Raw genomic sequence first — 15,790 nt, forward strand, 5'->3', positions numbered from 1 at the left:
AAAGAAAGCTTTTGAATGAGAACAGTAATGAAATTTGAACTCTCATTTCATTGAGGCAATACTATGAGAGATTGCCATGTTGTTACTTGTTTGGATGTCAAGAAAGAAAGTTCAATCATGTCAAGAAAGAAAGTATCAATCTTGTCACACCATAGTTTTGAAATTATAACTTAGAAGGGTAAAATTAATATATGTATTTTGACAAATACCCATGAACGCTCGCACACCCGCACACATATATGAGTTCCACTCATTTGGTAAGCGATATAAGCAATCTTTGTGCTCCGAAAGAAATTAAATTTGCTGAATAGCATTGAACCACCTCATCTAAAAGTTAAAATGTTAGAGAGGAGACACTTCCATTTATTTATTTATTTAGGTCTAAAACACGACCCTCACATGCCGGCACTAATTCTTTTTCTTGGGCCAAGCACATTAAAATAATTTAGCTTTTGTGTGGTGGTGAGACTGAGGAAAGAAAGAAAAAAATATAGCCTTTTTCCAGCAAAACAGTATTGTCCGCAGAAAAAGTCCATATCCATTGGTGTTGTGCAAAAAACTAACACCACCACGAGATAGATCATCTTCCGGCGACCAAACCCTAAAAATTTCTCCGACAGAAACCCTTCCACGCGCCCTCACGCGCCGCCGGGAGAATATTTTCCGGCAAGTCTCCGACCTCACGCGCCGGCGCGTGAGGCTTCTTCCTGCCATTTTTTGGCCGAGCTTCTTCAGGACAGCCTGGTCGCACAGCAATTCCGAGTCCATTGGTACTATTTCCGACAGATTCCGACAACTTTGGAATTTTCCGGCGAGCTACAGTGATTTTTCCGACGTGAACAGTAATTTCTAGAAAATTTCTGCTTTTTCGGTGCAACATTATAATGGCATTCGTATCAGAAGCCTTTAACTCACAATCCGTCGGATCCAATTCGTTGAATCCAATCCAGATGGTTTCTTTACCAGATTATATTGAGTTCCTTCAGTACAAAGCACATAAACAGACATCTTCAGGATTAGCCTCAGTTGTTCCAACAGATAGTAACGTGCCTTGTGTCTCCCAATCTTTAACTTCTGAGTCTTGGGTCATTGATTCAGGTGTATCTGATCATATTTCTGGTAACAAATCTCTTTTCACTAGTATTTCATATTCCCAATCTCCTCCAACAATCACAATGGCCAATGGGTCTCAAGCCATGGCATTTGCAATAGGTCAAGCAAGTCCACTTCCTTCCTTACCTTTAGACTCAGTTCTTTATGTTCCTGGTAGTCCTTTTAATCTCATAGCCGTTAGTCGCTTAGCCAAATCACTTAAATATGTTGTTTTATTTCTTGATGACCTTGTTTTTATACAGGAACGCAGTACAGGGCGGATCATTGGTACCGGACGTGAATCTGATGGACTTTATTACCTTATCCTTGCAAAATCACATGGACTCGCATCTTGTCTTCCTCTAATAACTTCTCTCGTTACTGATTCACCAGATTTATTACATAAACGGTTAGGACATCCCAGTTTGTCAAAACTTCAGAAAATAGTACCTGGCTTATCTCACTTGTCCACTCTAGAGTGTGAGTCGTGTCAGCTCGGTAAGCATACCTGCTCCCATTTCCCGCGGCATCTTGACAATCGAGCAGAGTCACCATTTACTTTAGTCCATTCAGATGTTTGGGGTCCTAGTCGGGTTAGTTCTACCTTAGGATTCCGCTACTTTGTCAGTTTCATTGATGATTATTCCAGGTGCACTTGGATATTTTTGATGAAAAATCGATCTGAGTTGTTTTCTATTTTCCAGACCTTCCACACTGAAATTCAAAATCAATTTGGGGTTTCTATCCGCATATTTCGTAGTGATAATGCCCTAGAGTATTGGTCTTCCCCATTTCAGCAGTTTATGAACTCCCATGGGATTATTCATCAAACATCTTGTCCGTACACATCCCAACAAAATGGGGTAGCTGAAAGAAAGAATAGATATCTTATTGAAACTGCTCGTACCCTACTCATACAATCTCATGTTCCGCTGCGGTTTTGGGGGATGCAGTTCTTACATCTTGTTATCTTATTAATCGTATGTCATCTTCAGCTATCCAAAATCAAGTTCCATTTTCTATCCTGTTTCCCCACTTACCTTTGTTCTCTCTTCCACCCCGTGTCTGTGGGAGTACGTGCTTTGTTCATGACCTTACTCCAGGAAAAGATAAGTTAGCTCCTCATGCTCTTAAGTGCATATTTCTAGGTTACCCGAGAACGCAAAAGGGATATCGATGTTATTCTCCTGACCTTCAGTGATTTCTTATGCCTGCTGATGTTACCTTCTTTGAAACTCAATCATACTTCACAGGTCCAGTTAATCACTTAGATATTTCTGAGGTGCTACTTGTTCCTTCTTTTGGAGATTCAGTCCCTATCTCCCATTCATCTTCCTTTATAGCTTCACCGCCTACAGTTCCAGTTACAGCTCCACCACCTATAGCTCCAGTGTCACCACCGAGTCCAGTGCCACCACCTAGTCCAGTTCCACCAACTATAGCTCCAATACCACCACCTAGTCCAGTTCAACCTTCTACAACTCCAGTGCCACCACTTAGTCCACTTAGTCCACCAATTATAGTGATACCTTCTCTCCTGTGGCATCAGTTCGCCTTTTTTCTATCCATGGCTGCAGTTCGTCATTGGCCCCTCTATCAGTTGGACATTAAGAATGCTTTTCTTCACGGTGACCTTGAGGATGAGGTTTATATGGAGCAACCACCTGGATTTGTTGCTCAGGGGGACTCTAGTGGCCTTGTCTATCGGTTGCGCCGGTCCCTCTATGGTCTGAAGCTGTCTCCTCGAGCCTGGGTTGGTAAGTTCAACACAGTTATTCAGGAGTTTGGCATGACTCGTAGTGAAGCTGATCACTCTGTTTTTCATCGACATTCTACTTCAAATCTCTGTATTTATCTGGTCGTTTATGTTGACGATATTGTTATTACCGGCAATGATCAGGATGGCATTAGTAAATTGAAGCAACATCTCTATCAACACTTTCAGACTAAGGATCTGGGCAGATTAAAGTATTTGGTGCTTATTTGGAGTCCAATGGGATAGTCTATTAGACTAATTGTCCTTACAATAGTCCACAAAAATGGGGCAGTGCTATGTACCATGCTGTAAAAGGTTAAGACCAACAATAACCACCTTTGTAATTTCTTTTTCTGGAGGTCATGGTTTTATGTCCCTTTTCAATGTACGAATCTCATGTTAATATACGAGGTAGGGGACTTTAAAAAAAAAGTCCACAAATAGGGTCGTTGAAAGAAAAAATAGGCATTTGTTAGAAGTAGCAAGATCTCTTATGTTCACCACGCATCTACTAAAACCTTTATGCGATGATGCTATTCTAGTGACTACCTATCTTATCAATAGAATGTCACTTAGATCCTCAATTTTAAAAGTCCTCTGAAAGCTTTAAAGGGTAAGAATGAATATATTGCTCCTCCAAAGGTGTTTGGGTGTATTTGCTTTGTACACCCTAGGAATTATGGGAAACTTGATCCTAGAGCTATAAAGTGTGTTTTCATTGGGTATTCTCCAACACGAAAAAGGTTATAACTATTATCATCCTCCCTCTATGAGATCTTTTGTTAGCATGGATGTTACCTTTCGAGAATCTGAACCATATTTCAGTATTACCTCATCGCCTCTTTAGGGGGAGAGCAATAAGGAGGAAGAGGTGATTCTACCTAGTTTCATTACTGGATCTCTTGATGACATTGTCATAGGGGAAAGTGAAATTGGAGAAAGAATTCAAGGGGAGACTATTGGGTGTTTGGATATGCCTGATTTGAAAACTTACTCAAGGTGAAATAGAACAGAAAAAGCCATCATGCAATTTACTGAAGCTGTACTTTCTTCTACTGATGAGTTATCTACATTTCCTAAAGAGTTAGATGTGCTTAATGCTCATAGAAAAGGAGTCACATCTTGCACCACCAAACACCCTCTATCTAATTTTGTCTCTTATAATTCTTTGTCTCCTTCCTATAGAACCTTTGTTTTGTCTATTTCTTCTGTGTCTATTCCCCAAAATTGGAGAGAAGCTTTAACAGATCCTAAATGGAAGCAGGCTATGATTGAAGAAATGAAGGCCTTGTCAAAAAATGAGACTTGGGAACTTGTCACTTTACCCCTCGATAAGAAGTTGGTTGGCTGCAAATGGGTCTTCACTGTGAAGTACAAAGCTGATGGCTCGATCGAAAGATTCAAAGCAAGATTGGTGGCTAAGAAATTTACACAGACTTATGGAGTGGATTATCAAGAGACACTTGCCCCTGTTGCTGAGATGAAAACTATTAGAATTCTTTTGCCTTGTGCAGCTAATCTTGATTGGGACTTGCAATAGTTTGATGTGAAGAATGTATTTCTTTATGGAGACTTAGAAGAATAGGTGTATATGGAGATTCCTCCTGGATTTGATACTGCACAAAGTCAAAGAAAGGTATGCAGATTGAAGAAAGCCTTGTACATACTGAAGCAATCTCCCAAAGCTTGGTTTGACAGATTCTGCAAAGCAATGATCTCCTTCGGTTACCAACAAAGCAATGTTGATCACATCCTCTTCATAAGACATCAAACGGGTAAACTCACTCTTCTCATAATTTATGTTGATGACATAGTACAACACGAGAGTTGGCCCGATTGAAGAATTGTTGGCACAAGAATTTGAGATCAAGGAACTAGGAAAATTATAGTACCTCTTAGGAATTGAGGTTGCTAGATCAAAAAGAGGAATCTTTAATTCTCAATGGAAGTATATTCTGGATCTCTTAAAAGAAACGGGTATAGCAAATTGCAAACCAGCAAAATCGCTCATTGAAAGTAATCACAAATTACAAACAAGAGTTGGAGAGTCAATTGATAAGGAGAGATATCAAAGGTCGGGCGAAAGACTCATTTATCTCTCTCATACTAGACCTGACATAGCCTATTCAGTCACCTTGCTGAGCCAGTTCATGCATGATCCCCAGATCCTCATATGCTAGATGTCTTTCACATTTTGTGGTATTTTAAGTTTGCTCCAGGCAAAGGTCTGCTTTTCTCCAAACATGGTTACCTTCAGGTAGAAGCCTATATATGCGGATTGGGCTGGATCTTTAGATGATAGAAGATCTACATCCGGTTACTGTACACTCATAGGAGGGAATTTGGTTACTTGGAAAAGCAAGAAGCAAAGTGTAGTTACTAGATCAAGTGCGGAAGCAAAATATAGAGCTATGACCTAGGATGTCTGTGAACTTCTTTAGTTACTAAAGTTACTAGAGGAATTGAGACTGTCTGGAAAGCGAAAACTTTCCTTATATTGTGAAAACAAGGATGCCATCAGCATAGTTCATAATCCAGTGCAGCATGACCGAATAAAGCATGTTAAAATTGATCGATACTTCATCAAAGAATAAGTTACTTGAGCTTGTTTCATGTGTCATTAGAAATGCAGCTAGCTGATGTGTTTACTAAGGGTCTCAACAGACAGACTTTTCATACATTGGTTAGCAAGTTGGGCATGTGTGACATCTTTGCACTAACTTGAAAAGTGTTGATTGGCTTAATTATTAGGAAAGATTTGATTCTGATTGAGATATATTTGATTATGATTGAGATTTGATTTTATTCTGATTGATTGTAATTGATTGCAAATTGATTGTAATTTATTTATCTTTCTAAAATAGTCATAAGACCTAGTGTATAAATACATTTGCTTAGGGATGTAAGAAATACACAGATGTCAATGCTTCTTTTATTACTATTAGAGATAGCTATGTAGTTGTCCCACATTGGAATAGGAGTAGTATCCCCTTTGTATAGAGTAGCTATAAATAGCACCTCTTGTATTGCATCACACACAATATATCAATATATATCATATTTTCTCCCGTGCCTTCTCACATGGTATCAGAGCTATCGTGAGAGATTTATCGCTGTGCATAAATTCCAGCGATTCCGGGAAGTAAAATCAGTCACCGGAACCCTTTTTTTTTTCCGGCGACTTTCAAAGTTGTTTTGCGTCTGCTTTGTCTCGGTCAGTGTTGTGCACAAAATCCAACACTACCACAAGAGTAGTCACTGTCCGGCGACCAAATCCCAGTGAAAATCTCCGGCGGTATTGTAGTTGTCCAAAGAAAATTTTCCGGCGAAGTTCCAACGTTGTGTGGGCCACCTTCCGGCCATTTTTTGGCGACGACTCTTCAGGACAGATTATTTCCCTTGCAATTCCGAGCCTACCCATCCAGGTTACACCAAATTCCGACCACTTTTTTATTTTTCCGGCGTGAATAGTGATTTCAAAAAAAAGGTGGACTTCCGGCCATTTTTTGAAAAAGTTCCTTCAGAACAGTTGGATCTTCTGGTAATTCCGATCCTACCCCTACTGTTTTTATTTCACTCCGACTACTTTGAATATTTTCCGGCTGCAACAGTAACTTTCCAACTGCTACAGTAGTTTGCTATTCTGGTTCAGTGTTTCTTACTCTATTTTCAGTGGATTACAGTTGATTATTTCTCTTATTTGGTAATAATTTACAAGATGTCTTTGGGAATTGATGTTTTTGGGTCTAAAAGCATGAGTTCTGGAAACTCTAATGTCATGATTACCTCAGAACCTTTAATGGGAGGTTCAAACTACTTAGCTTGGGCTTCATCTGTCGAGTTGTGGTGTAAAGGTCAAGGTGTGCAAGATCATCTGATTAAACAGTCTAGCGAAGGAGATGAAAAGGCGATAGCGCTTTGGGCAAAAATTGATGCTCAATTATGTAGCATCTTGTGGCGTTCTATTGATTCTAAGTTGATGCCTTTGTTTCGGCCATTCCAGACATGTTATTTGGTTTGGGCAAAGGCTCGTACGTTATACACTAATGATATATCTCGCTTCTATGATGTGATATCACGGATGACAAACTTAAAGAAGCAAGAATTAGATATGTCTACTTACTTGGGTCAGGTACAGGCAGTCATGGAGGAATTTGAGACATTGATGCCAGTTTCTGCTAGTGTGTCAAAACAACAAGAGCAGCGACAGAAAATGTTTCTAGTTCTTACACTCGCTGGACTTCCTCATGATCTTGATTCAGTACGAGACCAGATTTTGGCGAGTCCGACTGTCCCTACAGTTGATGAATTATTCTCTCGATTACTTCGCCTTGCTGCAGCACCAAGTCACCCAGTGATTTCATCACAGATACTTGATTCCTCTGTTCTTGCATCCCAGACAGTGGATGTTCGGGCATCCCAAGCTATGGAGAATAGACGAGGAGGCGGTCGTTTTGGGATATCTAGACCCAAGTGTTCTTATTGTCACAAACTTGGACACACTCGCGAAATGTGTTATTCCTTAAATGGCCGTCCACCCAATGCCTACATTGCTCAGAGCGAGACTACAGGTAACCAGGGCTTTTCTGTATCTAAAGAAGAATATAATGAGCTCCTTCAGTATCGAGCAAGTAAACAAACATCTCCACAAGTAGCCTCAGTTGCCCAGACTGACACTCCTATTGCTGGTAATTCTTTTGCTTGTGTTTCCCAGTCTAGTACTCTTGGACCATGGGTCATGGACTCAGGCGCTTCTGATCATATCTCTGGTAATAAATCACTTTTGTCGAATATTGTATATTCACAGTCTCTTCCTACTGTTACTTTAGCCAATGGATGTCAAACTAAGGCACAAGGAGTTGGACAAGCCAACCCATTGTCTTCTATCACCCTAGATTCCGTTCTTTATGTTCCTGGTTGTCCTTTTAGTCTTGCATTTGTTAGTCGTTTGACTCGTGCCCTCAATTGTGGTATATATTTTATTGATGATTCTTTTATTATGCAGGACCGCAGTACGGGACGGACAATTGGTACAGGTCGTGAATCAGAAGGTCTTTACTACCTTAACTCGCTCAGTCCTTCCACAACATGTCTAGTTACAGATCCTCCAGATCTAATCCACAGACGTTTAGGACATCCGAGTTTATCCAAACTTCAAAAGATGGTGCCTAGTTTATCCAGTTTGTCTAGATTAGATTGTGAGTCGTGTCAGCTTGGGAAACATACCCGAGCTTCCTTTACGCGTAGTGTTGAGAGTCATGCAGAGTCTGTTTTTTCCTTGGTTCATTCTGATATATGGGGTCCTAGTAGAGTCAGTTCAACCTTGGGATTTCGTTATTTTGTTAGCTTTATTGATGATTACTCAAGATGTACTTGGCTTTTCTTAATGAAAGATCGTTCTGAGTTATTCTCTATATTCCAGAGTTTTTGTGCTGAAATCAAAAACCAATTTGGTGTCTCTATCCGCATTTTTCGCAGTGATAATGCCTTAGAATATGTATCTTCTCAGTTTCAGCAGTTTATGTCTTCTCAAGGAATTATTCATCAGACATCTTGTCCTTATACCCCTCAGCAAAATGGGGTTGCAGAAAGAAAGAATAGGCACCTTATTGAGACTGCTCGCACACTTCTAATTGAGTCTCGTGTTCCGCTGCGTTTTTGGGGCGATGCAGTTCTCACAGCTTGTTATTTGATTAATAGGATGTCTTCATCTCCCATCAAGGGTCAGATTCCACATTCAATATTGTTTCCCCAGTCAGCCTTATACCCTCTGTTAAATATGGCAAAAATTGATACTATGTAAATATGAAAAGATACACAAATCCCTATAATCACACAAATCCCTATAATTAAGTAATTAGGAGATTTTGTAGGCTTGTAATTGTAGTCTTTCCTTATTTGTATTTCTGTCAAAGGTTATTTAAACCCAACAGCTTGAGGGAATAATCAAGCACTCTATTCACCATTTTTCTTCTCTTCTTCTTTCACATGGTATCAGAGCTAGGGTTTTTTAGTCCCTGCTCCATCTCATTTTTCTTCCTTGAATTAAAAGACTATATAAGAACCAGATCCTCCTTGGTCGACTCTTCAGTTTTCTCTATTTCTTCCTGTTTCTCTTGTTTTTTGTAGTTACTCTCATTCACTTTCAGTTGTTCCTGTGTAATAAATACAACAATGGGAGATGATAAAGCAGTTGAAAATCAAATAACTGGAAAGTCGATTTTTTCCTCTTCACCATCTCCAACAATTACTACTGTTAAGTTGGATGGAAGTGGAAATTATACCTCTTGGGCAGCTTCTGTACAACTGTGGTTCATAGGTCAAGGATATGAAGATCACTTGATCAAGAATTATACAGAGATTGGAGCATCTGACAGACCAACTTGGGTTAAAATAGATGCTCAATTATGCAGTCTTCTATGGAACTCTCTTGACAGTAAGCTACTTAATCTTTTTCAGTCATGTAAGACATGTTGCAGGGTTTGGAACAAGGCCAAAACCTTGTATACAAATGATATACAACTTATTTACAAGGTAGTCTCAGACATTGTCCACCTGCAACAGAATCAACAAGACATGGCAAGCTATCTTGGTCAGGTAGAATCTTTAAAGGATCAATTTGATTCTCTTATGCCTTTTACTGACAAGTTGGATGATCAGGAGAGACAGAGAGACAGATTTTTTATGGTTCTAGCCTTGATTGGATTAAGATCTGATCTCTCCTCAGTTCGAGACCAGATTCTTGCTAGCGCATCCGTTCCTACCTTGGAGGAAGTATCTGCCAGATTGTTGCGCATCACATCTACACCAGAGGTAAACTCATATGACACTTCTATAATGGTTGTACAAACTAACACTTTTCAAAATGGACCCAGAAAAGGAAAAGGGAAAAACACTAAACATTGCACATACTGTGATAAGGGAAGACATACACGTGATGTTTGTTGGTTGCTTCATGGTAAGCCTCCACGTAATAATGATCGTCATCAACATGCAATCAGTGTGGCTCACAGCGGAGATGGTATTCTACCTACACCAGATGTCAAGGATAGATCATCTCACTCTATCACTTTGACTGGAACAAATTATAATGATTATCTTCAGTACCAGGCATCAAAGCAACAGTCATCTACCTCATCTACAGCTTGCACAGTGCAACCTGGTAACTCTTTTGCCTATGTCGCACAGTCTTCCTTTCCTGGACCATGGATTCTTGACTCTGGTTACTGATCATATATCCGGTAACCAAAATTTTCTTTCTGTCCTTAATTCTCCATCTGTCTTTTCTACTATTACCTTAGCTAATGGATCAAAGACTGCTATCAAAGGAATAGGTGCAGCTCACCCTCTACCTTCTTTACCTTTAACCTCAGTTCTTTTTGCACCTGAGTGTCCGTATAATCTTATTTCCATTAGTAAATTAACCAAGAACCTCAAGTGTCTTGTAATCTTCTCTGAGGATTCTGTTTTTGTGCAGGACCGGAGTACGGGACAGGTGATTGGAAGAGGACATAAGTCACACGGTCTATATAAACTATCTATTCCAAAACCACCAGGTGCCTTCACTTCCGCTATTTCCTCTGATTTGCTTCATTGTCAATTGGGACATCCAAGTCTTTCAAAGTTGCAGAAGATGGTCCCCTATCTAGTTTACCTTTGTTAGAATGTGAGTCATGTCAGCTTGGGAAACACACTCGTGCTTCTTTCCCAAAGCGTGTCAATAATAGGTCATCCTCTATGTTTGAAGTTATTCACTCGGACATATGGGGTCCAAGTCGTTTCAGTTCTTCACTAGGATTTCATTATTTTGTTACATTTATTGATGATTATTCTCGGTGCACTTGGTTATTTTTAATGAAAAACATATCTGAATTGTTCTCTATTTTTCAGAACTTTTATACTGAGATTCGCAATCAATTTGGTGTTTCCATAAAGAAATTAATCAGTGATAATGCCCGAGAATACTTCTCTTCTTCTCTTTCTTCCTTCATGTCATCACAAGGTATATTACACTTGTCTTCTTGTGCACATACTCCACAACAAAATGGAGTTGCAGAACGAAAGAACAGACATCTCATTGAAACGGCTCGGACATTACTTATTCACAATCATATTCCTTTACGTTTTTTGGGTGATGCAGTTATTACTGCGTGTTATTTAATTAATCGTATGCCCTCCTCTATTTTGCAGTACAAAAGTCCACACTCAGTCCTTTATCCCGAACAACCTATGTTCCAACTTCCTCCACGTGTGTTTGGTTGTACTTGTTTTGTTCATGACCTTACCCCGGGAAAAGATAAACTTTAGCAAAAGGCTATCAAATGTGTCTTTTTAGGGTACTCTCGTCTACAAAAAGGATACAAATGCTTTGATCCATCTAAAAATAGGTACTTAATCTCAGTAGATGTTACCTTTTTTGAGACTTCCCCGTATTTTTCTCCTAATTCATTAAATCAGAAGGCCATATCCACAGTTCTTCCAGTTCCAACCTTTTCGCCTTCAACTCCAGCTCCAGCTCCACCACTCCAAGTCTATTCTAGACGCCCTCGACCTAATTCTCAACCTATTAATCCAGTTGATGCTTCTGATCCTAATGCAGGTACACAAAACCCATCGGGTGACTCATTGCCTCCTCCAGCAATGTCTCATGCTTCGGTTGAGCACTCATCAAATGTTACTGATCTCCCCATTGCTCTACGAAAAGGTACCAGAACTACTGCCAATCAAACTCCCTCTTATACCTTTTTAAGTTATCATCGTTTATCACCTTCATATCATGCCTTTATTACTAGCTTATCCACCGTCAAGGTTCCAAAGACTGTGGAAGAAGCAATGGCCCATCCAGGTTGGCGTCAGGCTATGATTGAAGAGATGACTGCCTTGCACGATAACGGTACTTGGGAGATAGTCCCTTTACCTAAAGGGAAAACCACAGTTGGTTGTCGATGGGTGTTTACAGTTAAGGTAGGTCCAAACGGAGAAGTTGATCGCCTTAAAGCAAGACTGGTTGCTAAAGGGTATACTCAAGTGTATGGCATTGATTATGGTGATACTTTTTCACCAGTTGCAAAGATGGAATTTGTCCGTCTTCTTATCTCTTTGGCAACGATGAATCATTGGCCTCTTTTTCAGTTGGACATTAAGAATGCATTTCTTCATGGAGAACTGGTTGAAGAAGTATATATGGAGCAACCACCAGGGTTTGTTGCTCAGGGGGAGTCTGGATTAGTCTGTCGACTTTGTCGATCTCTTTATGGTCTCAAACAGTCTCCTAGGGCATGGTTTGGCCGTTTCCGAATTGTTGTCCAACAATTTGGAATGACCCGAACAGAAGCTGATCATTCAGTATTCTATAGGCATTCATCTCATGGTAAATGTATCTTTCTAATTGGTTATGTTGATGATATTGTCATCACAGGTGATGATCATGAAGGTATTATCCAACTTAAGCAGCATCTTTCAAGTCAGTTCCAGACTAAGGATCTGGGAAAACTAAAATATTTTCTAGGCATTGAGGTGGCACAATCTGGCAGCGGCATTGTCATCTCACAAAGGAAGTATGCCTTGGATATTTTGGAAGACACTGGTATGTTGAACTGCAAACCTGTGGACAGTCTTATGCATCCAAATACTAAACTTGTTCCGGGACAAGGGAAACCTCTAAAAGATCCAGGAAGATATCGGAGACTTGTTGGCAAACTCAACTATCTTACGATCACGAGACCTGATATCTCATTTGCTGTAAGTGTGGTTAGCCAGTTTCTCCAGTCACCTTGTGACAGTCATTGGGATGCAGCAATTCGCATCCTAAGATATGTCAAAGGTTCTCCGGGACAAGGTTTATTGTATGAAAACAAGGGACATGCAGACATTGTTGGGTATTCTGATGCAGATTGGGCAGGTTCTCCCTCTGATAGACGGTCCACTTCAGGTTATTGTATTTTAATTGGAGGCAACCTAATATCCTGGAAAAGTAAAAAGCAAGATGTGGTGGCTAGGTCAAGCGCAGAGGCAGAATATCGGGCTATGGCATTGGCTACTTGCGAGCTTATATGGCTAAGGCAACTTCTACAGGAGTTAAAGATCGGAAGGGACGAGCCGATGAAATTGATTTGTGATAATCAAGCCGCATTATATATCGCTTCAAATCCAGTATTTCATGAAAGAACAAAGCATATTGAAGTAGATTGTCACTTCATTCGACAAAAGACTGAGTCCGGGTGCATTGTTACGAGTTTTGTCAACTCAAAAGACCAACTAGCAGATGTCCTCACAAAATCACTCCGAGGATCCAGAATTGGCGATATCTGTAGCAAGCTAGGAGCATATGACTTGTACGCTCCAGCTTGAGGGGGAGTGTTAAATATGGCAAGAATTGATACTATGTAAATATGAAAAGATACACAAATCCCTATAATTAAGTAATTAGGAGATTTTGTAGGCTTGTAATTGTAGTCTTTCCTTATTTGTATTTCTGTCAAAGGTTATTTAAACCCAACAGCTTGAGGGAATAATCAAGCACTCTATTCACCATTTTTCTTCTCTTCTTCTTTCGCACCCTCTTCCACCTCGGGTTTTTGGGAGCACATGTTTTGTTCATAACTTAGCCCCGGGGAAAGATAAGTTAGCTCCTCGTGCTCTCAAGTGTGTCTTCCTTGGTTATTCTCGTGTTCAGAAGGGATATCGTTGTTATTCACCTGATCTTCATAGGTACCTTATGTCAGCTGACGTCACATTTTTCGAGTCTAAACCTTTCTTCACAACTGATGTCACTTCTGCTGACCACCATGACATATCTGAGGTCTTACCTATACCGACTTTTGAGGAGTTTAGTAATCCTCCTCCACCTTCAACCACAGAGGTTTCACCCATACCAACTTTTGAGGAGTCCAGTGTTATCCCTCCTAGTTCCCCAGCCACAGGAACACCACTCTTGACTTATCATCGTCGTTCGCGCCCTACATCAGGCCCATCTGGTTCTCGTCCTGCACCTGACACGGCTCCTACTGCGGATCCTGCTCCTAGTACACCGATTGCACTTCGAAAAGGTATACGGACCACACTAAACCCTAATCCTCATTATGTTGGTTTGAGTTATCATCGTCTGTCATCTCCCCATTATGCTTTTATATCTTCATTGTCCTTGGTTTTCATCCCTAAGTCTACAGGTGAAGCATTGTCTCATCCAGGATGGCGACAGGCTATGAGTGACGAGATGTCTGCTTTACATACAAGTGGTACATGGGAGCTTATTCCTCTTCCTTCAGGTAAATCTACCGTTGGTTGTCGTTGGGTTTATGCAGTCAAAGTTGGTCCCGATGGCCAGATTGATCGACTTAAGGCACGTCTTGTTGCCAAAGGATACACTCAAATATTTGGGCTAGATTACAGTGATACCTTCTCTCCAGTGGCTAAAGTGGCATCAGTTCGCCTTTTTCTATCCATGGCTGCAGTTCGTCATTGGCCCCTCTATCAGTTGGACATTAAGAATGCCTTTCTTCATGGTGATCTTGAGGATGAGGTTTATATGGAGCAACCACCTGGTTTTATTGCTCAAGGGAGTCTCGTGGCCTTGTATGTCGCTTGCGTCGGTCACTTTATGGTCTAAAGCAGTCTCCTCGAGCCTGGTTTGGTAAGTTCAGCACGGTTATCCAGGAGTTTGGCATGACTCGTAGTGAAGCTGATCACTCTGTGTTTTATTGCCACTCTGCTTCAAGTCTATGTATTTATCTGGTAGTCTATGTTGATGATATTGTTATTACGGGCAATGATCAGGATGGTATTACTAATCTGAAGCAGCATCTCTTCCAGCACTTTCAAACTAAGGATCTAGGCAGATTGAAGTACTTTCTAGGTATTGAGGTTGCTCAATCTAGCTCAGGTATTGTTATTTCTCAAAGGAAATATGTGTTAGACATTCTTGAGGAAACAGGGATGACAGGTTGCAGACCTGTTGACACGCCGATGGATCCGAATTCTAAACTTCTGCCTGGACAGGGGAGCCGCTTAGCGATCCTGCAAGCTATAGGCGGCTGGTTGGTAAATTAAATTATCTCACAGTGACTAGGCCCGACATTTCTTATCCTGTGAGTGTTGTAAGTCAGTTTATGAATTCTCCCTGTGATAGTCATTGGGATGCAGTTGTCCGCATTATCCGGTATATAAAATCGGCTCCAGGTAAAGGATTACTGTTTGAGGATCGAGGTCATGAGCAGATCGTTGGGTACTCGGATGCTAATTAGGCAAGATCACCTTCTGATAGACGTTCTACGTCTGGATATTGTGTTTTAGTAGGAGGAAATTTGGTGTCCTGGAAAAGTAAGAAACAGAATGTAGTTGCTCGGTCTAGTGCAGAAGCAGAATACCGAGCAATGGCTATGGCAACATGTGAACTAGTCTGGACCAAACAATTGCTCAAGGAGTTGAAATTTGGTGAAATCAGTCGGATGAAACTTGTGTGCGATAATCAAGCTGCACTTCATATTGCATCAAATCCGGTGTTTCATGAGAGAACTAAACACATTGAGATTGATTGTCACTTCGTCAGAGAAAAGATACTCTCAGGAGATATTACTACGAAGTTTGTGAGATCGAATGATCAACTTGCAGATATTTTCACCAAGTCCCTCACTAGTCCTCGCATTGATTATATATGTAACAAGCTCGGTACATATGATTTATATGCTCCGGCTTGAGGGGGAGTGTTAGAGATAGCTATGTAATTGTCCCACATTGGAATAGGAGTAGTATCCCCTTTGTATAGAGTAGCTATAAATAGCACCTCTTGTATTGCATCACACACAATATAGCAATATATATCATATTTTCTCCCGTGCCTTCTCACAATTACTATTGTGCCTAAGAAAGAAGGTGCATCTTGTATCAGTGACTACAGGCTTATTAGTCTCGTGGGGAGCATTTACAAGATTATTTCTAAAGTGC

General features: G+C 40.5%; 1 protein-coding gene across 1 annotated transcript in view; it reads right to left on the reverse strand.

Annotated features, from left to right (window-relative positions):
* Positions 1-15,790, reverse strand: part of LOC107781469 (kinesin-like protein KIN-12C) — a 46,700-nt gene that overhangs the window by 11,163 nt on the left and 19,747 nt on the right. The window lies entirely within an intron of this gene.

This window comes from Nicotiana tabacum, chromosome 22 (genome assembly GCF_000715075.1).
Source record: "Nicotiana tabacum cultivar K326 chromosome 22, ASM71507v2, whole genome shotgun sequence".
NCBI classification, from domain to species: Eukaryota; Viridiplantae; Streptophyta; class Magnoliopsida; order Solanales; family Solanaceae; genus Nicotiana; species Nicotiana tabacum.